This window comes from Hemiscyllium ocellatum, chromosome 3 (assembly GCF_020745735.1).
Source record: "Hemiscyllium ocellatum isolate sHemOce1 chromosome 3, sHemOce1.pat.X.cur, whole genome shotgun sequence".
Classification (NCBI taxonomy): domain Eukaryota; kingdom Metazoa; phylum Chordata; class Chondrichthyes; order Orectolobiformes; family Hemiscylliidae; genus Hemiscyllium; species Hemiscyllium ocellatum.
The window spans coordinates 83,146,233-83,167,889 of record NC_083403.1 but is presented as its reverse complement, the minus strand read 5'-3'; the positions used below and the strand labels follow the sequence as shown (position 1 = coordinate 83,167,889).

General features: G+C 39.7%; 1 protein-coding gene across 3 annotated transcripts in view; it reads right to left on the bottom strand.

Annotated features, from left to right (window-relative positions):
- The window catches only part of rcan2 (regulator of calcineurin 2), a 370,985-nt gene that overhangs the window by 142,550 nt on the left and 206,778 nt on the right, over positions 1-21,657 (bottom strand). The gene's annotated exons all lie outside the window — the stretch shown is intronic.

The following is a 21,657-nucleotide window of genomic DNA, read 5'->3' as shown; positions in this document are numbered from 1 at the left end:
TCAGGAGGTACATAGCTTTGCAGCAATTAGATCAAACCATCAGGATATAAATAGTTTGAGATTGGGCATTGTCCAGAAAGGATCAAACATGCTAATCCATAAGCTCTTACTAAGGAAATAGTTAACTTTATGGATCTTTTCACTGACAAAAACACACCCTAAGAATGCCAGCTCTCAATCATTCCCCCTCATGTCATGCAACATCTGGCACAGGACCTTCTGTAAGCCTCTATGTTGTAAAGCAATCATGAGGGAGCTGTTGGAAACATGCATGTCTTAATTTATAGTGTTCTCTTAATAAACTGCTGGAATGTGTTTTTATCCTTTGTTCAGTGCAGAAATGGTTCTGCAGCTCTCAGCAGGTCAACATGATATATATAGCACACTAACTAGTTTCTCATACTTTACGTTAGAAGTAACTTTGCTCTACCTTCTAATAAAACCCTGCCTTGTTTAAAGAAACAAACTACTAAAATGGACATGTTTTCAAATATCTAGCAAGCAAGTTAAAACATGTGGTAATTTCTCAATGGTTCTGCACTATCAAGATAAATAAACTCAATTGTGTATACCTTTTGAATGGAACACAGCCGTTCTTCCACAGATGTGGTGAAGAATTGAGCAGTGGCCCAAAATTACATTCCACTTCTGGGACTAGTTTGCAATGACCTAACACACAGAGGACATTCTTTGGTCACCATCCTTGTCCAAATTATAAACGGACCCAAATGCATTTTTGAATGAATCAACATTTCCTCAATTTTGACACAGCTATCTAGCAAATAACACACTCTTGACAACTACATTAACCATCTGTGTTCACTCATTGCACTTTCAGGAAGCATATCTCAGAACCCAACACTTGAGATCGGAATTCTTATATAAATCTCATCATAGCCCATATCACTTAGATGCCTATAAGCTTTTGCCCTTTGTCTCTGCTGACATTCCGAATCTCTCATTGGGAAAGGGCCATCAGAAATTCATGTATGTATGTAATCTGGAAACAATTTTCCATTTTCCACTCATTACTGAGAGCTCTCTAAAGTGGTGTGCCCCAGCAATTATCTTCTGAGTCCTACATTGCAACTCTTCTATCATCTACTGATGAACAATGTCTAATATCAAGTAGATTGTTATTTGTTAAGAACTACCAAAAGTCTGAAACCGATTGTCTCAAGCAGATACTCGATCTGCACTCATTTGTATTGAGAAAATGCTCTTGTAGTGACTTGTACATAGCTTCAGTTGGGAAAGAAAGAAATAAACCATTAATGCAAAAAAGTCTGAGTCAGGGACATACCAGTTAGCAGGCTGGATGTCGCTAGAATTTTTAGCTGTCCAGATGACCTGACATTACATCGGTCCCACTACCAATGCCTTTCCAGAGCTAGTTAAAAATCACACAACAGGTTTATTTGGTAGTATAAAACTTTCAGAGTGCTGCTTCTTCATCAGGTAGCTAGTGGAGTAGGATCAAAGGACACAGAATTTACTACAAAAGATTCTGTGTCCCATGATACTACTCCACGAGCTACCAGATGGAGGAGCAGTGTTCGGAAAGCTTGTACTTCTAAATAAACTTGTTGGATAATAACCTGGTGTTGTGTGATTTTTAACTTTGTCCATCCCAGTCCAACACCGGCATTTCCATATCATTCCTACAGCTAAGTTTTACACTTGGCCCTGACCCAGTTAGAATCAATGAGGAGACTCAAGGGCAAGAAGTGTCTCCATACAATCTCGCCTCATTAGGAGAGAGCCACACAACAGTTCAAGGCCTTGTACATCATCGTTAGAATCCCTGCATCTCACAACCTGAGCAATGTCAAATTAATTCTCTTTGTGCCATTCTTCACAGAGGTATTTCCTCTGTCTTGCCAACTGGGGTGAATGAATGTCCCAAGTGGAAAGCCTTATATTCAGGAATTCATCCCGGCACCACTATTGACCTGAAGTCTCAAATGCTGCACGGTACACTGAAGTCAGATTTATCTTTTAGCCAGTTCTCTAATGTCGTGCTGAAGTGTCCATTTTGTTGCTAGGTTCAAATTGTTCTTCATATGTAAAGTGATAGAGATTCCAGTTTACCTACCAGTCCATAAAGAAGGTGCTCCTTGACTTTTAGCTACCATTTTTGCCTGTGTTTTTTAACTTTGATTGTGTGGTGTTTGAAGCTCTAGGGAGAATTGCTTGAATTGCGTGCCTCTATTCTGAGACCTGACCAACATGTTGCACAGTCACGTGATGATCAGTGGTGCACTAAGAAGCATTTTTTCACTACTGGACAGTGCCAGACATTTCCTGCCTTAAAGATAATGAAAACCAGATTGGTGCTTCATCCTACCTGCATGCAGTCACATCTAAGTTGACTGAGCAATTTAGACTAGATTAGACTTACAGTGTGGAAACAGGCCCTTCGGCCCAACAAGTCCACACTGACCCGCCGAAGCGCAACCCACCCATACCCCTTACCTAACACTACGGGCAATTTAGCTTGGCCAATTCACCTGACCCGCACACCTTTGTGACTGTGGGAGGAAACCGGAGCACCCGGAGGAAACCCACGCAGACACGGGGAGAACGTGCAAACTCCACACAGTCAGTCGCCTGAGTCGGGAATTGTGAGGCAGCAGTGCTAACCACTGTGCCACCGTGCCGCCCACGGTGGCACAGTGGTTAGGTATTAGCGGAGTCTTCCCACTTGGGAAAAAGCGCTTACTATATTTGTATTGCTAGCATTATGTTAACCTACTATTTTGACCAGTGGCATTAACCACCAGTATTATTCAACAGTAATGACCAAGCATATTCATCAACTGGTGTTTGAACCTGTGAAGTGACTTATTGTTTGTTTAAGAATTTGTAAAAGGCTAATTAGAGTAGGTGCCTTATGCGCAGCTGCATTGTTTTTCCTACTATTGAAATTGTATTTTCAACAAATGCACTCAAAGTCATAATCCCATTAGTAATAATACAGCCTTGATGTGTTGACTCAATATAGTCAGTCTAAACATTTTCTCTTGTCTTATACTGTTAACTGTTATACAGTTACAAAGGAATGATTCCAACAGATAAGACAAAATTACCCTCTGTTGGTAGATAAAGTCTCTAGAGGAAAGGGTTTCATTTTGTTTTACTGAAATACTTACCTTTTATTCGTTACATTGAAAAGAAACCTGAATATCAGCAGTCCCTTATAATCAGTATCATCAACTTATATATATATCATTCTGTGTTTAATAAGCCATTTCTGTATTCTTTAGTTCTCCATTGCTTTCCAACTAGTCATCTTATGTGGAATATTAAAAATCCATACACAACAGGGAGTTCATTGCAAGCGCATATTGGAAAAACAATTTTGAAGGAATTTCCAATCATTTTAATAGTCAGAAAATCATGGACATATTGTATTTCTGATACTATAAAGTTCTTCTCTGGGAAGGCATATCCATAAAATTATCCTATCAAAACTAATTCACCCAAACCTTACTTATAATAAAGATTATTTTAACACGGTTTCCTCCGACAGTCCAAAGATGTGCAGGTTAGGTGAATTGGCCATGCTAAATTGCCCGTAGTGTTAGGTAAAAGGGGTAAATGTAGGGGAATGGGTGGGTTACGCTTCGGCGGGTCGGTGTGGACTTGTTGGGCCGAAGGGCCTGTTTCCACACTGTAAGTAATCTAATCTAATCTAATAATCTAATTTCATATTATCAAAAATATTGCAGAATGAAATTGGTCACTCTTATTTTGAATATATTAGGTTATGTTTTGGGAATATTCTTGTAACAAGTAATATGTTTCTGTATTGAAGCAAAGGAATTAATATTGATAACACTTGTTAAAGCACTCTGACAGCATTGGTCCCTTAAACTCAGAAATTCTTCCACTCACAGTCTAATGATATTTAGTCTTGCAGAAGTGTTAAAAAAATTATTTTCCATGAATTTGTAAAGGTATTTTTCATTTCTTGAGTTTAACTAATTTATTAACACTTTTAATCAGGGTTAATAATTGTTAAATATAAGAATTAAGTAAACAAATGCTTTAACCAAATCATCCAAGGTAATGTATGGAAGAATTGTTCTCCACAATGAGTAAGCAGTATGATTTTTTAAATGGATCTTTTGTGTCCTTTTTGTTGATATACAATTGAAATAGGCAAGATTTCAAGTGAGGTTACAAATGGACAAAGTCATTAGATAAACAACATGGGCTGAATTTTACCATTTGTGCGGCAGTGTTGATTTCAGCTGAACCCTGGCAACTTATCTCATTCAATTTTCCACTGCTGACATCATTAATTATGTATTCCACTTACATGGCCCTACTCTTGTACAATCCTGTGCTCAGCAGAGTCAGAGCGACCTGTCAGGGCTGGCAATGGTTGCCATTTATACCATGGAAGCCATATTTAAATCCCAGCTGCCTGGCATTTCAAATGCTGCCAGCCAGGAAATGTCCTTTGTGCATTAATATACAGTTGGAAAACGTTGTGCCTGAAAATGACAAGTTAGCATCCCACTTCATAATTAAGGACCTGGAGATCCTGGTGGGGAGGGAAGGGCAATTCTCTTTCCCCAGGACCACCAGAGGAATATGGAGCACCAGAAATTGTCAGCCTTGTCTGAAGAAGCCAACTGAGTCAGTGTAATGTCCACAGTTCAGAGGATCATCCAGCAAAAACTCTAAAACCTTGGTCTGCAAGGGTTAAGTGCCACCACCTGTGTGAAACACTCACTCTACCTCTGCTACTTCACCGACCTCCCATCAAAACTGTGGTCCAAAACTCCAACCACTGAATGAAGCATCGTCTTTCAATGGTTAACATCCAACTCTAAACTAATCCTTCCTGCCAACAGTGCTTCTACTCACTCACCTATGATACCTTTTTAACCTTTCCTCACTGGGAAAGGAACAACCTCTTCACCCTCAGCTTACCAAATGATTTACTGGAATTCCCAGACAGGTTGTACAGAGACAGTGATCCTTGCATTCCAATTCCACAAAGCATCTATGTGACTGTGGCCAACCCCCTGGACCGACTGTGGTGACACCCCTGACTCACTATATTCCCATCTGATTGGATTAAGGACTACTCCACTTGGGTTTTCAGACATGGCCCACTCAATGTATCCTGAGATGTTGGGAAATGGTGACCAACATGGAAGCTTGGAGAAGACACTAGTGTGCTGCGACTGCCAAGGTAACTGCTCCGACCATCAAATCAGGAATGGACATTATTTAGTTTCTCACAGGTACCTGGGACAACAGCTACCTGCACAGAAATTAAACAAAATCTAAAAATAAAATGGTGTCAATGGATACAAATATGACCCACTGAACTTACTAGTGAGATTCTTATCTAGCTGTTGATACCTTAAGAAAAACATTCAATTTTCCCCTTAATATCAAGAATCTTGGTTTTTTACAGTCCCCTAGCATTCTTGTTATTGCCCATTTCATTCAGATTCTGGGAAAAGTCCATTGCATATTCCTGAATGCAATATGTGTGAAGCTAATGGGGCAGGTTTGTTTCTCACTGTACTAAGCATTTTGAGTTGAATGTGAGCAAAGAATATAGGAAATTGGGCAAGTTTTTTTTTGTTGGCAGATATTCCTCTCTGCCCAATTTTACACCATGTGTTGCACTCTGGCAGAACAATGTTTTGGGAAGATAAGCAGCAAAGTCTGCTCCAATCTGAACATACAAATCAATATGCTTTGAAATAGTTCTAGTTACTTTTTCCTAGCAAAATCTGAATAATGGCTCAATGATCACAGGTTTAATTCATAGTTGACACATATTTTCTTGGCTGAGACCAGATAATTAATTGCTATCAGAACTGCAGAGCAGAGGGAGTGGTAATCAGTCAGGTCACTTATTCATTGTTGATCATCAATCTCTGCTGAAAATATATCCAAGTGGACCTTTCAAGCTAAAGAGATAAATTTCAATGGCAATGCTCTCTCCAAGCATTAGCCTACTGACACTCGTTTAAAATTCCTCATTTCCCCTCCCCCCACCTTGTCTCAGTCGGTTCCCTCAACTCAGCACCGCCCTCCTAACCTGCAATCTTCTTCCTGACCTCTCCGCCCCCACCCCACTCCGGCCTATCACCCTCACCTTGACCTCCTTCCACCTATCACATCGCCATCGCCCCTCCCCCAAGTCCCTCCTCCCTACCTTTTATCTTAGCCTGCTTGGCACACTCTCCTCATTCCTGGTGAAGGGCTTATGCCCGAAACGTCGATTTTCCTTGGATGCTGCCTAACCTGCTGTGCTTTAACCAGCAACACATTTTCAGCTGTGACACTCGTTTAAAACCAGGCGGCAAGATTTAAGCAGAATGTTGGCTCTTTTGGGAGAGTCTGAATTGTAAAAGGAAGTGTTAGATGTAAGTTGCAATATCTTTTCAGCGTTCGTACCAACAACCGCTGGCAGAAACAAATGAAGCTGTTTGGCTTGATTTCCATTCAATTTAAACTCAAATATCAACAGTTGAATCCAGTTTAAAAGTGCACCACACAATCATATCTGGATCACATTATGGACATTCTTGGATAGGTACGTGATAATTTCTGGAACCAATTACCTTTCCTGTTAGCAATTTTGGGGCCTTTACTAGGCCCACATTGCAACTCACTCCAGCTCAAAAGAGATGCTAAATTGCATTTGGCCCAGAGAGACTATAATAAGTGAAATCCAGCATAGTGGAGGGATTCCTCAGCTATGAGTACAAAAGCCGGTTCAGTCTGCCCAGGGAAAGTGCAAACCTGACTGAGCTAGATTTTACAGGATTCCGAAACTGATAAAATTGGGGTCTACCCCACTGCACCATTACTTCCCTCCAAACTGTAAGATCTGCAAATTGATACATTTCCAACGTTATAAGTACTTAATTAAATTGTTCTTTTCCAACTTTCGTCCAGTCAAGTTAGCCTCCATGCTGATATTTTTGTGACCATTTAAAAGGTGGAATTGCATATCACTAATATGTGACAAATGTCACTGATGCTACCATTTCTAATTGAATATTTGAAAGGATAAATTTTTAAGTTTAACCTTATTGTACTCAAATATACTTGTGTATTGTTTATTTCTGAACTTCATAACATATCTGAATCAGTAACTTTCCTAATGAGCCTTTAATGAACATATGAATGAGAGCTGCAGCATAGCTTTTCAATAAAATCATGAACGTAGCCATCAAATGCACTTTCAAAACCTATCCCAGTTTGCTTTGATTCCCTTATTGCCCAAAACATCATCAATCACCGTTTTAAATAAACCCAAGCTAGCAATGTTCAACTCTCAAGGATTGACTCCTCCAAATATTCATACCTGCTCTGGAGAAAGAAATTTCTCCTCAACTTAGTCTTAAATGTGTGATGCCCTTATTCTATGAACTTTTATTGTGATCTCCAGCAAGGGAAACAGCCTTTCAATAACGATCCTGTCAAGCTCTCCAAAAATTAAGTGCATTTTGAAGATATTCCTTTACATTTTTCCAAATGCCAAAGAATTTGGGCCCAGTTTATTTATCACTCAGAGAACCAAGGAGTAGTTGCAGCTCCATGAATCTAGTTCTGTGTGAAAGAGTGACCGAGAATAGATGGAGTACATGCTTGGGAATCAAGAGGAACACAATCTCAAGGAAAGGGACTGAGTCATGAGCACCTGAGACAAATCATGAGAAAGTGGTTTTTGAAGGACTTTCGAGGCAAGATCTTTAAAAGTAAAGAACTTGAATCCCAAAAAGGAGACAAAATTTTAATGAGATTAAGTGACCACAGTCCATCTTAACTGAGTGGGTTGCTGGAAATTTCATGGGATTGTCTTGACCACATCTGCTATTTCATGGGCTCTGTGCGGTATTTGACCACAGTTTTTCTATTCGATCATATATAACTCGTTAATTCTGAACATATAGGTTGTATATATAGCTGAAAAAGCTCCGAGGAAGGGTCACTTGACCCAAAACATAACTCTGATTTTCTCCACAGGTGCTGCCGATCTACTGAGCTTTTCCAGCAATTTCCGTTTTTGTTTCTGATTTCCAAGTACACTCTGTTCTTATTGTATATAGAATTGTGCTTTACTTTTCAAACCTTGTATAATAAAATGTCTCACCTTGATTCATACTGTGTAAATTGAATTATGCAGCAACTTTACTGGCAATCAATTACGTGTTTGATTACAAACTGATATTCTAAGGGTACATTCAAGAGAAGGTGGGACTTTTGTAACACGGTGGTAGATGTCCTGACTGCTGGGTCAGCAGACCTGGGTTCATGTCCCACATTTTCCAGAGGGTACATCATAACACGACTGAACAGGTTGATTAAAAATATTTGCATTTCAGTAGAACTTAATGCTTTGATGAATATATCAATACTACGTATGGATTAGGACATCCATCATACTGTCTGTACACTGTTGGTTTGTGGTGGATGAAGTTGTAAAAGTGAGATTATAGCAACTATAAATTTGTTAAATGGCTTTAATTCTGAAATAAGGGGAAGGGAAGTACAGTGCTAGGTTGTAAGGAACAGATTTATCTGCCCTCTCGTGTTGCAGTATTTCTACCCCTGAATCGGGTGGGCCAGGTTCCAGTCTCACCAGAGGTGTGCAAGAACATCTCTGAACAGGTTTATTGGAAAAACAGTTCAAGTAGAAAAAAATCCTACATGTTATTACCTGTTCCAGATGAGTATAATGACATCCCTAAACAGGTAACAGTTGATTAGAAAAATAGGATAAATTAAAGAAAATAATCCTGCATTATTTTCCAGCTCAACTATTTATTTTGTAATGCTATGGAGTTTGTGAATTATATTAATTATAGTTAAAGTCATAGAGATTTACAGCATGGAAACAGACCCTTTGGTCCAAACCTAAATTAATCTAGTCCCATTACCAACATTTGGGCCCATATCCCACTAAACCCTTCCTATTCATATACCCATCTAGATGCCTTTTAAATGTTGCAATTGTACCATCCTCCACCACTTCCTCTGGCAGCTCATTCCATACACACACCACCCTCTGTGAAAAAGTTGCCCCTTTGGTCCCATTTTATATCTTTCCCCTCTCACCCTAAACCTATGCCCTCTAGTTCTGGACTCCCCCACCCCTGGGAAAAGACCTTCACCATTATGGGTGATTACACCCCTTTTTAGTTATTTGAGAAATCTTTTGTTACGTCTTTGGTTGCACTTGAGTCCCAGGATCCTGATCTTTGGCTATCTGGTGCAGAGGGGCATGGGCAAATCAGAGGACTTCTTCATGCGTCTACTCCTGGACGTGGCCACGCTGTGGAAGGGGTCATATCTGCTGACTGGCAGGCCCTCTTCTGTGGTTACACTTGTGCTGGGTGTCCTTGGAGAGGGAGCACATGATGCCCACCAATACTCTTGATGCCTATACAGAGACATGGACACCATAGGAAGTGCAATGCTTTATCTCTCCTTTTCCACTCTCCTTAAATTTGATAGGCTTGCATTGCCCTTTTTGTACATAAATTATTCAGTTGGAATCATGGATGATTTACTGGTGATAGTTAATGGGGGGAAAAAAAACGGTTCTTTGGTGATGGGGAGAAAAGCATTCCCTTAGGTGTAAAAGCAATTCTGAATATTAAAAGAAAAAGATCCTGGTGTGTGATTCTTGAAACTACTCAAAATTTCAATGATAGTCAAAATTCTACCGATGGCTTTATGTGTCTCACCCTAATATTTATAATGAACAGCAGAATTCCATTTAACTTGAATTCCCATTAAAGAACTTGAGTACCTGGGATGAAAAACCTACAACTATTTATACTATTTTTCCCAATTTTTAGATATTTTCTCTTCAACATGTTCATTGTTGCTATTACACACCTCAGGCACAGGTAGTTTTAGATTAGATTAGATTACTTACAGTGTGGAAACAGGCCCTTCGGCCCAACAAGTCCACACCGACCCGCCGAAGCGCAACCCACCCATACCCCCACACTTACCCCTTACCTAACACTACGGGCAATTTAGCATGGCCAATTCACCTGACCTGCACATCTTTGGACTGTGGGAGGAAACCGGAGCACCCGGAGGAAACCCACGCAGACACGGGGAGAACGTGCAAACTCCACACAGTCAGTCGCCTGAGTCGGGAAATGAACCCGGGTCTCAGGCGCTGTGAGGCAGCAGTGCTAACCACTGTGCCACCGTGCCGCCCACTTCTTAACTCAGTTCTCCTGACTCAGACATAGAGACACCACCACTGTACTTTAGCCAATTTTTAAAATCTCATTTCAATTAATTGAAATTGAGTGTGAAAATCATGCCCAATTATTCACTCAACGTGTTTGCAAGTAACTGAAAAAGCTTCAATTCCACTGGAAAGAAAGTAGCATCAAGTTGGCTATTATAGAACTAACAGACTCTATCATTCACAGTCTTCATGGAATTTTGTAGAAAAACTGTCTGATCTCCATTTAAACTCTGAAGTTGTTGAAATACTGAACAGTTGGAGGGCTTTGTAATAAATTCAAATGTTGCACTAACGTTGGTTATTGAAAGCCAAATAAAAGGTTTGGTTTGAAAATTGCTAGTAGTAACAGAGGAAGAAAGTATTACAGGATTATTACAAGTTATTCTCTGTGCTCCCATTCATCTGATGGGTGCTTAAATATAAATATAAATAAATATAATTCCTCTAAATAACTGGAGTTGAAAGTGGACCCCATTGCACCAGTTGGTAGATGTTAAGTGGGTACTCCAAGTCTCAATTTTGGGGAACAATATTCTGATCCAACCTATGGATGAAATTTTCCTCTCTCTGGTGTTGTATAAGGCGATTAAGAAGGGAAAACATAGGGTCAATGAAAATCACTTTCCTGGCATTGAAAAAACAGAAATGTCTAATTTCCCTCTAGCCTTAATTGGTGACTTAATTGGAATTGAACAGTGACTACTTTACTTCCATTAAAACACCAAATCACCTCATTTTCATTCGATTTCCAATTTTCCACTCCTTCACTGAGAAAGTGGATGGGATAAATTCCAGGCAGGTGTATCAGAGTGGGTATCTGGGAGCTTCAGCTGAATGTTTGTCCAGCCATTAATTGATTGCTGCTTCTTATTTCCATGCATGCTCCATGGCCACTATTCTTATCAATCCTTCACCCACACAAGGTGGTATTGGCAAGCCATCATCCTCACCATATCATCATGCCTGTTCTCAAACCAAATCGAGCACCACTTCAGCCCTTCAACACTTCAGTCTGGAGCTCAGGGACACTTATGACTAGCTGGCTTCTGTGAAGTTGCTTATCCTGCAGAGACAGCCATCGACACAGGATGATTCTGCACAGACTTCAACACTTGAATCTTCCAGCTCTTACCTTGCGTTCTTTATGTTCACTCACTTAATCACTTAGGTATAGGCTGGCAGCCTCTGTTTCTTGGTGCATATTCATTGATTTCAGGCTGTCTGCTTCTGTGTGGGTTGCATTGATTTCTTAGTATGGAGTGGCTTTAGAGTTCAGTTATAGACTGCCACTCTTTGGATTAGCTTGGATTGCTTTTAGTGTAGAGGTAGAGGTAGAGGCAGAGGCAAGCAGCTTGTGCTGGTGCAGAAAACATTATCAGTGAATGTTCAGTCAGACAGGGCTGGACATGTCACTGAGTGGCACCACGCTATGTCAAGATCAGACTTGAGATATGTGCCAGCAGTTTACATGATAAATGCACAACATATGCTTCAACCAAATTGCTGTGTTTCAAAGTCAAAGGAGACCATTCCTTAGCAGTGTGAAGGTAGTACTTTGCTCAGTCAAGGGTAACACCACATCAATGGGCAGGCTCTATTCCACGACAGGGTATTAGACAGTATTAGAAAGACTGTTGGTCCTTCCAGATTCTAAGGATCCACGTCCTAGTAGGTTAAGGATTGGGTCACAATCAGTCCTGAAGGTGAAGTGCAGCAAGTCCAAGGATGATAGGGAAATCAGTTGGGGTGGTATGGAGACATTAGTTTGGGGACTAGGCTATGGATAGTATGCCCTATCCCACTAAGTCAGTCCAGAATTCCAACACTGTTTGTCTTTGGGATTTGAACAATATTGGTGAGGGAATTTATCAGAGGGCAGTCCATGGAATACTCTGGAAAGTGAGCAACTCAAGTCTAGGGATGAGTTTTATTGTATTAGGTCACTGAGGGAGTGGTAACAGTGATGGGTACAATTAAAGATAGGACAGTGAGACCTTATTGTGAATAGGAAGGGGCTGGGTGAATGAGAAGGAGAGACTTAAATAGGTCACAGCACCTCTGGCTGCCATATGGGATGAATATAAGATCAACAAGGGCATGAGCATTTCCAAAGTCATGGGCTCTGGGGATGAAGTGAGGATGTTGGAACCAGAGGTAGACTGAAAGATCATAGTGGTTATAGGTACAGCAATACAGAAAGGAACATGAAGGATGGGGTGAAATTTGTTTTTCAAAGACATAGCCTGCAAGTCATTCACTGAAACAAAGTTGGAATCTTCCCATATTGGAACAAAAGACAATTCCATAATGTTGATATAAAATGGCTGACATTGCAAATAGGTGGAGTAAGTTACTAACTTTTTTTTAAGAAGTAGAGCAAAACTCTTGCAATTTAGGCCATGATAAGTCAATTGCTGTAACCGTTCCTTGTCAGATTCAATGTCATCCATCTAGCAGATCACTGACAGTCCAAGAATGGATGTTAAAAATTATGCCCTCAAGAATTCCAGAAGTACTACATTGTACACAATAATTGCCTCCTTGTCATGTCAACTGAAAACATACCATGACACCAAGACATTTATGTAGATTGGAAATCCTTTTATCCAAAAACCTTGGGACCAAATGATTTTCAGAAAAAGGATATCTTTGGTTTTCAGACATATATATCGTTATAGATCCGTTCAGGTCTGTTTGGGCCTGAAAGGTTCTAAGAGCAAAACCATTTTCAAAAGGGCCCAAACTCAGCATGTCTACAGGTTTGTTTGGATCCACTTTGAAAAGACTGTTGATTTTTAGGTATTTTTGATTTGAGGTTTCTGAAGTAGCTAGTGCAGGAGTCTCCTGTAGCTATCCCTATCTCAAACAATTATACTGTTTTGGATAATGCCAGGGTGATGGCCTCTCAGGGCAATATAAGAGCACAAACAGGTGTTCTGCACCCAACAGAGAGACATCAGAATGGTGTGTTGCCTACCTGTTGCCAGGGTCAAGGACTCTCAGAGAGAGTGCAGAATATTCTCAAATGGAAGAAGGACTAGCAGGAGGTTGTTGTACACATTGGAACTAATGACGTTGGAAGGGATAAGGATGAGATTCTGAAGAGAGAACATAGCAAGTTAGGCAGGAATTTTAACAAAAGGTCCTTGAGGGTAAGAATATCTGGATTACTCCTAGTGCCACAAGGAGGTGACAGTAGGAAAAGGAGGTTAGAGCAGATGAATGTGCGGCTGCGGGTGGTGACGGTGGTGGAGGGGGGTCGGGGTAGTGTTTGGCACCCAGGGAGGAATTGAGGAAAAAGAGCAGTCTAAGGATGATACATTTGGGAAAAGGATTAAGTCAAACAGTTGGGGCAAACAGGAACAAAGCAGAGAATGAGGCAGGACTGTTAAATTAAACTCCATTTATTTCAAAACAAAAGGCCTAATAGTTAAGGCAGATGATATGATGGCAAGGTTGGGAACATGGGACTAGGATATATAGCAATTACAGAGACATAGCTCAGGGATGACAGGTCTGGCAGCTTAATGGTCGAGGGTAAAGATGCTAGAGGAAGGATAGAAAGGGGAGCAGTGTTTCTGATTATGGAAAACATAACTGCTGCGCTTAAGGAGGATATTCCTGGTAATATGTCCAGGGAAGTAATTTGGGTGGAACAGAGAAATAGGAAAGGGATGATCACCTTATTGGGACTGTACTATAGATATGCCCCAATCCCACCCCCAAAAAAAGCAGTCAGCGAGAAATTGAGAAACAAATTTGTAAGGAGATTTCAGTTATCTGTGAGAATAATAGGTGGTTATGGTAGGGCATTTTAATTTTCCAAACATAGGCTGGGACTGCCATAGACCGCCAAGGGCTTGGATGGAGAGGTATTTGTTAGGAGTGCACAAGAAGACTTTTTGATTCAGTATGTGGATGTACCTACTACAGAAAGTGCAAAACTTGATCTACTCTTGGGAAGTAAGGCAGGGCAGGTGACTGAGGTGTCAGTGGGGGACCACTTTGGGACCAGTGACCATAATACTATTAGTTTTGAAGTAGTGATTGGAAAGGATAGTGTGGATCAAAAAGTTAAAATTCAACACTGGAAGTAGGCCAATTTTGATGGTATTAGGCAAGATCTTTCAAATGTTGATTGGGTGCAAATGTTTGCAGGTAAAGGGAGAGTTAAAAATAGGAAACCTTGAAAAATGCGGTAATGAGAGTCCAAAGACTGTATGTTCCTGTTAGGGTGAATGGCAAGGCTAGTAAGTGTAGGAAATGTTGGAGGACTAAAGAAATTGAGGATTTGGTCAAGAATAAGGAGGAAGTATATGTCAGGTACGGACAGCAGAGATTGAGATAATCCCTAGAAGAGTATCAAGGCAGCAGAAGAATAGTATCAAGGCAGAGGAATATCAAGAGGGCAAAAGGGAGACATGAGATAGACATTACATAGGTAAGTAGGGTTAAGACGAATCCAAAGTGATTCTACAAATACATTAAGGACAAAAGGCTAACTAGGGAGTGAATAGGGACCCTCAAATATTAGCAAGGTAACCTGTGTGTGGATCCACAGGAGATGGGTGAGATATTAAACAAGTATTTTGCATTAGTGTTTACTGTTGAGAAGGATATGAAAGATATAGAATGTGAGGAAATAAATGGTGACATCCTAAAAATATTATATCTATATTACAGAGCAGGAGGGTCTGGATGTCTTAAAACACAAAGGTGGTTAAGTCACCAGGAGCTGATCAGGTGTACCCTCAAACTCTGTGGGAAGCAAGGGAAGAGATTGCTGGGCCCCTTGCTGACATATTTGTATCATCGATAGTCACAGGTGAGGTACCGGAAGACTGAAGATTGGCTAAGATGGTGCCACTATTTTAGAAAGGTGATAAGGAAAAAAACCAGTGAGCCTCACATCAGTCATAGGATTCCCTCCAACAGCTTGCCTAAGGGACAGGACTTAAACCTATTTGGAAAGGCAAGGATGGGAAAGCATGTCTCACTAACTTGATTGAGTTTTCTGAAGAAGTAACAAAGAGGATTGATGAGGGCAGAGCAGTGGATGTGATCTTTATAGACTTCAGTAAGGTGTTTGACAAGGTGCAGCATGATACACTGGTTAGCAAGGTTAGGTCACATGGAATAACTATTTGGATGCAGAACCCGCTCTTATTGTGAAGTTTTGATTTTAAAAAATAGCCCTTGTGAAATCAATTTGTTGGTCTGGCAAGCTGAAATGCAAACAACCTCAGAATAAAGTCCTGTCAACGCCACTGGTCCTGCTGAACAAAGAAGAGAAACAAAGGTCTTGAAAAGTTCCACACTGAAAATAATTGTTTCAGACAGTTAAGCCTCTTCCATATTTTCCACTTACAACAGAGAAAATATTGTTTCCCCAAAGATAAATACTGATCTGTACTAGTCCTGAGGTTAGTCATTTTGTTTTGCTGAATTTTCCATGTATTAGGAAGTACACAGAAAAGATGGGGTTATAATAAAAGATGCAATGAGGCAACTTTTGCACAGAAATGTCAGCAAGAATGTCCTCAACCTTTTCTCATAAACATGGTTCTAAATTTATCTTTATCTGTCATGATGATTATCTGTCCATTCTCATATTTGAGATATTTCATTCAACTGGCCCAACTTCCCACCTCTAAAAAAGGAAAACAATTTCCTGTCCCTGAATCCTGCAGGGGAGTATTTTTTTCAAGTGTTTGAATAGAAATCTCCATTTGTTTTTCCATGCACCAGTTGAAATAGACACTAAAATGGATCTGAATGAAGAATATCAACACATACATTTATTTCTTTTATTTTTGAAAGAAAATTGTAATATTATGCAATGTTATTCGTCTGATTTGTTCTAAATCTTGTACCTAGTTTTGCTTTTCTCTAAGCTCCGTAAATAGGGTCCCAACAAATTAACTGAGGCCAATTTTACAGGTCTCTGTTGATGAGTTTGTAGTGTGGAGAACATGCAGATGAAAACAGGGTGCCATGATTTCCACATCACCGCATTCCACTGCCCCACTGATGGTATTGCAGTCAGGTGATGCAAAGGCTAAATGAAACAAAAATAGAAATAGCTGAGGTAACTCAACACATTTAGCAACAACTCTGGAGAGAAAACAGAAACAACCTTCCAGGTCAAAGGAATGTGAACTGGAGAGATAGAAAAGCTGCTAATGGGGAGCATTAGTGGATGACATAAGGTTGGATGTAATGAAAGCAGCCCATGTGATAACAATATATGGCGTGTGAGGTTGAGAGGACATAGAAAAAGGTACTCAGGCCCTAAACTTATTGACCTCGATATTGAATCCGAAGGCTGCAGCATTCTTAAGTGGAGAATGACATGCTGTCCTTCTGGACCTGGGAGATGCTCGAGATAAAATCTCCAACAAAGGTAGGGTGATTTCTCCTGCAAATGCAGTGAATGAAAAATAGTATGTACAATTGATGTGAGTATAGTCAATCCTAGTCACTTGCAGAGTTTATTATAAAGGATGTAATAGCTGAGCATTTAGAAGTACGAAATAAATCTAAGCAGCATTTGGATGGTTTTATGAAAGGGAAATTATGCCTAGCAAATTTATGAGAATTCTTTGAGAAGATAACAAGCAGGATAAACAAAGGAAACCTGTAGATGGCATATATTTGGATCTCCAAAAGGCAAACAATAGGATACTATACATAAGCCTACTTAGTAAGAGTCCATGAAGTTGGGGATAGTATATTAGCATAGATAGAGGATTGGCTAACTAATGCATGCACCACAGGGCTAAGTGTTAGGGACACAATATATATTAATGATTTGGATGAAGGAAGTGAATGAAGAAAGTTTGCACTTGATATAAAAACAGATGGAAAATATTGAGGATGACTCAGACAGTCTGCAGACACGTCAGGTGAACGAATGAAAACTTAGCAGATAGAATATAATGTCAGATTCTGCTGAAGTGCAAAAACATAAGTTGGATGTGCTGTAAGTGGCAACTTATAAACTTTTCACTGCACTCATTTGAATACATGTGACAATAAAGCTAATTCAATTCACTAGTGGAGCTCAATATTATTTAAATGGTGAGAGACTACAGAAAGCTACAGCTCAGAAAGATTTGGAAATTCTTGTGCATAAATCATAAAAATCTAGCATACAAGTTGAGCAGATATTAGGGAAGGCAAATGAAATGTTGGCCTTTATATCAAAGGGAATTGAGTATAAAAATAGGGAGGTTTTGGTAAAAATATACAAGGTACGAGTCAGACCACTGTTGCAATACTGTGAACAGTATTGACCCCTTATCTAAGGAAAATATACTGGCAATGGAGGCAGTCCAAAGAGGGTTGTGGTCTCTGCCACCTCACACTCACCATCTTTGCTATTGCACCCACTTTCCACAAATCTCATGTTCTGCAACTTGCACCATAGCCTGCAACATTGTCTTTCATCTGCATGTACAACATCTCCCCCCACATTAGTAACTTTGCCCGCTCTCTAATCTTCCATCTCACTCCTTCTGAACACCTCACCATCTCTCACCCACCTGCACCAGACAAAGAGCTGTGCCACCAATTGTGACCTCACTCAATTCCTCCCTTTCTCTCATTCCAGGAGAAGACAGTTCACAAAAGGGCAAAAAGGGCCCAGACTGGTGAGGGAGAACCTGATATCAGGTTCTGTATCCCACGAGGCCCTCACAGTAGACCAGAACTACTCCTGCATGAATGTAGAGATGTCCATGTCCCTCCAACTGAGTAAGTACCACTTCATTCCACTGTCAGTCTCAATATAGCCTTCTGTCAGTCTCCATCATTGAATCCCACTTCTAACTGCTGACCATGATGCCCTCTCTCTCTTTATCTGGTAGATACCAACAGTATGTCCTCCACCTTCACAAAGACACAGCCGGCTCTGAGACGCTATCTCCTTTATATGTCAAGTACCAATGTCTCAGATGGAATATTGGCAATGCTGCTATCTGCACCTCCACAAGCTGAGATCCTGACACCTGAATGTTTGAATGTTTGGGAGTACAATCTGCACAAACATCTACTGGCACGCTGAGAACTGACAGAGATCAGGTACCTGCTCAGTCTCAGGCAGGAGAAGACCCTGTGAATGTCAACAATCAGGGACTTCATCCGCATGCACAAGGAGGAATAGACAGGCAGGCAGAGATGTAAAATGCAATAGCCCCAATGCCCAGAAGCTGCAGTAATGCAACAAGTTCTGCAACTGTCTGACTGCCTGGACTAGCTGCTAAGGAGCCACAGGATTAAGCTTCATCCATTTCCAGAATCATGGATCCCTTGACTGAGATCATCCTGACCAGGTGGAGGACTATAGATAATGCCATGAACCGGTATGGGAGGCTGCCCTTGCTGTGCCAGGATCACCTGACTGACAGGTTCCTCCATGAACTTTGCTGAGGACTACTCCCCTGAAACATTCAGACATGGCTGCCTGCTTGCTGCACATGCAATGTGTCTTCCCCATAAATAGTTGGTGTGAGACTGACATAGCACACTGCCAGACAGTAAGAGCCCGGCCCCTTGCCTGAAGACTGCTGACCGCCAATGCAAGCTGCCTGGTTATGTGACAGAGCAAGGCATGGATAATACTAAGAGAATGAGCACTAAGAGAGCAAGTGAGCAGCGCTGAGATGCAGTCTGGTCCAATCTGTCAGCTGGGTGTCCACCTCTACGCAAAGTAGCCTAACTGTAGCCTTCACATTGCTGGTTGCTGATGCACAGTGCAGTGCAAGTTTGTGCTTTCTAGTCACTCTACAAGTGACTTAGACGAATGCCATGATTGTCATGAAGAGTTGACAATTTTTGATACCTGTGCATCACACTCTGAGATGATTTGCAACCTGGAGGATAGTCACAGCCAATAGTGAGATGAAATTACGAGGTACTTGCTTTGACTTTCATGGTGAGACTCCTGAACATCTATCTGGTTTACTGCATTTGTTTAGATAGGATGATGAATATTAATTAAACTAGTTGTGTCTTTAATAAATATTTAACAAGTGATATCTCTTATTCATTGGCAACTCACTGCTTTATGGCAGGAAACTCATCTCACCCATTGGCAAAAGCATTAAAGATGCAATGAGATGTTCCTAACATCGAGGTTGACCTCACCAAACTTCTCACCTAGTTCTGTCACAAATTTCATCCTAATCCACTTCACTCAGAACCCTAGAAGATTCTGCGCTACTCATCAATTATTGTTGAAATTCTCTTAATAGTTATTAATATGGAGTAAAACAGCCAATTTACATTGGCCCATCCTGTTTTGGGCAAAAATGTAGGTGTTTGCTAACACTGTTATTTTTTTTTAAAAACTTTCTTTAAAAAAACAAAATAAAATGGACATGTACTACACCAGCCAGACTATCACTTAGGAACCTATTTGTTGCTACTGGGAAATGGAAAACTATAAACCTATATTCATTGTGTCTGCTTTGCTCCTCAAGTATAAGCACTGGAATCCAAGACAAACTAAAATTATAACGCTGACAGAAAATATGTTTAACCTCTGACAACAGAAAAGTTGGGACCTTGAATCCTCCAGAACATGTCATAATGATGCTCTGTAAAAGGCTGACAGTGAATTTTATAAGGAAAGAACAATATCACCATTCAAAACAATGATGAAATGGAGATTGTTCTCTAGAGCTGTTTTTAAATTATTTTCATGTGTTATAAACAATACTTGGTACACACATATTCAGTATTAACATTGGTTACTAGCAGATGAAACTCTATGGGGATTGAAAAAAAAACTGAGTGTGTTATCAGCCTTAATGTGATAACTATATTTATTTTCTATAATTTTTTGCTCTTTGTCTTTATTTCAATATTTTCTTGACTTAGAGCTTGCATATAGAACAATTTTTATACTCGGAATGAGGTAAGCAAGAAATGAAGGAAAACAAAAGACTTGTATTTCTACAGCATTTTTAACTACCTAAATATTGCCTAAGACTGATTTTCCAACAATTAAGTACCTACGTGCCTCTTTCAGCAAGACCAGGATCTCAGATGAGATATTCGAATGTTGGTTTGTTGAACTAAAAGCTAATTGGGATAATCACCATGCTGTAGACTGAAAAGTTTTATTATTCTGGTGGTGCTCCATTTATACTGACTGAACAAATATGATTTGATTCTTATTTCAGGACTATATACCTTAATTGCACAAAAGTAATTGTCTTTTCCCACACCCAAGATTTATTCATGGCCAATCTGAATGAAAATAAGAAATGATCAGTATTTTTTCATTATGAACACATGTTATCCAATAACTCATTTACAGAGAATCTCTTACAAAAAATGGAAAGCCCCAGTTCTAGGATAAAACAGGTTTGGCATAACTTTGTGAAATCCAGTCTGCCCAAATATGCTAAATTGTTAAGAACAAACTTTTAAGTGAAACAGCATGAAAAGTTATGCAGTAGAAAATTGAGTGACCCATTGATCCATACATATTATCTATATTTTAACAAAGCAAATTAAATATATCGATGAATCATTATGGTGTAAGGCGATTTTTGTTTGTGTTTGTTGCTATCTATTGTTTGTTCCATTTAACTCAAATGCCAACTTTTTTTTGATTTGCTTTCACATCTCAGTGATTTATCTAGTACACATTTCAACAGATAGAGATATAGGAATGAAAATATGAAAGTTGAGCACAATTATCTGAACATTGTAAAGCTGCTCCTGCACACACATACACTTTCTATAATGTTAGGTCAGGAATGGCAAAATTTGCATTCTGCCAAATATCACTTATCTCTCGCAGCTCATTTTTAAAGTTGCTGTTAATTGCTCTTCTCCTGTGCAGCAAAAATGCAATAGATAGTGGTTCTAAACAAAACTTGTAGCACTTCCATTATTATAATCATGAAATGTACTCATACTTACCTTTATCTGCAATTAATGATATTTGTTTATTTCATTGCAAGCTGCTTAAATTCCTCTTCAAGCTTCTTCCTATGTTATTGATGAAATCTAACCAAACATGTTTTGAAATGAAGTCAAAAGCACAGCAAAGGGACAGGTTTAGCCAAATCAAAAGATTCAGGTATTTGGGAAGTATTTAAAAATCCAACTTGAACTGCATTGGAAAATAAGCTAACTTACATTCAATCATATAGGTGGCTGTCAAGAGAGTAAAGAGTAAAAGTTAATCTACAACTGAAAGAACCTAATCATTATTTATTATTTACAATTAATTGCCTCCAGGAAAGTGGAAGGAAAATTTTAAACATACTTTACAATCAATTATTGCCACAGACAAAAATCTCTTCATATTCCTGCAATGTTTAAAGCATATTATGCTGAAGGTTGTAACATAGTCATACAGATACATTCAATCTGAAGAAGCA